Consider the following 1,473-nt stretch of genomic DNA (forward strand, 5'->3'; position numbering starts at 1 on the left):
TTTCTCCATGATGTTCATTGGTCCTGTGGTAAGGATTCCTGTCTTGGATACACTGAGGTGCAACCCATACATACCAAGAGATGTGGTCTTTGATCTTCATCAGTAAATATTTCAAGTACTTTTAGCAAGCAAGGTTTTATCATCTGCATATCATAAGCTGTTAATTAGTCTTCCTCCAATCCTGATGCCATGCTTTTCTTCATATTATCCAGGTTCTCAGATTATGTGCTCAACACAAAGGTTGAATACACATAATGAAAGAATGCAACCCTGGCACAAACCTTTCCTATATTTAAAACATTCGGTGTTCCATTGTTCTGTTCAAACATCTACTTCTTGCTTTATGTACAGGCTCCTCATGAGCACAAGTAAGTGCTCGGGAATACTCATTCTCCACAATGTTGTCTATAGTTTAACATGATCCACACAATCGCGAGCCTTTACATAGTCAATAAACCACAGATAAGAACCTGAGGTTTCAGCAGACATGGCTTCCAACGTTCCAGCGGATGATCCAACCCAAGAGTATCCTAAAGGCATCCGGGCCATGCTGCTGGGGTCACTTGGGGCTGGCAAGGGTACCCAGGAACCCAAATTGGCCGAAAACTTCTGTGTTTGCCATTTGGCTACTGGGGACATGCTGAGGGCCATGGTGGTTTCTGGTTCAGAGCTGGGGAAAAAGCTGAATGTAACAACAGATGCTGGGAAACTGGTGAGCAATAACATGGTGGTGGAAATTATTGAGAAAAATTTGGAGACCCTTTTATGCAAGAATGGCTTTCTTTTAGATGGCTTCTCTAGGACTGTGAGGCAGGCAGAAATGTTCAATGACCTCATGGTGAAGAGGAAAGAGAAGCATGATTCTGTGATTAAGTTAGTATCCCAGACTCTCTGCTCATCTGAAAAATCACAGGAAGGCTGATTTACCCCATGTTTGGCTGTTCCTACCACGAGGAGTTCAAACCTCCAAAGGAGCCCATGAAAGATGATATCATTGGAGAGCCTCTGATCCTACAATCAGATGAGAATGAGAAGGCCCTGAAAATCCGCTTGGAAGCTTACCATACTCAGACCACCCCACTGGTGGATACTACAGCAAACGCAGCATCCACTGTGCCATACATGCTTCCCAGACCCCTGATGTGTTTGCAATCATCCTACAGCCTTCTCCAAAGTCCCATTCTAGTAGCAGAAGGCCAGAGACTGCACCATTGCTCATCCCCCCACGGCATAATCCCTGCTCTAGGTGCTGGGCAGAGGGGAAGGGTGGTCAGGGGTACAATAGGAGCATTGAGGAGGGTGGCAGTGTTATAGTAATGAGGTGGGCTTTGTTTTGTTTTGATACCACAAAGGTTGTTGTTGTTGTTAAATGCCATCGAGTCAGTTCCGACCCATAGTAACCCTGAATAGGGTTTCCGAGGCTGTCAATCTTTACGGGAGCAGAAAGCCTCATCTTTCTCCCATGGAGCAGCT

At 45.3% G+C, this 1,473-nt stretch overlaps 1 pseudogene; it reads left to right on the forward strand.

Annotated features, from left to right (window-relative positions):
• Positions 1-487: 487 nt before the first annotated feature.
• Positions 488-1,473, forward strand: part of LOC102842241 — a 10,071-nt pseudogene continuing 9,085 nt past the window's right edge.

The sequence above is a fragment of the Chrysochloris asiatica genome, unplaced genomic scaffold (genome assembly GCF_000296735.1).
Source record: "Chrysochloris asiatica unplaced genomic scaffold, ChrAsi1.0 scaffold00082, whole genome shotgun sequence".
Lineage (NCBI taxonomy): Eukaryota > Metazoa > Chordata > Mammalia > Afrosoricida > Chrysochloridae > Chrysochloris > Chrysochloris asiatica.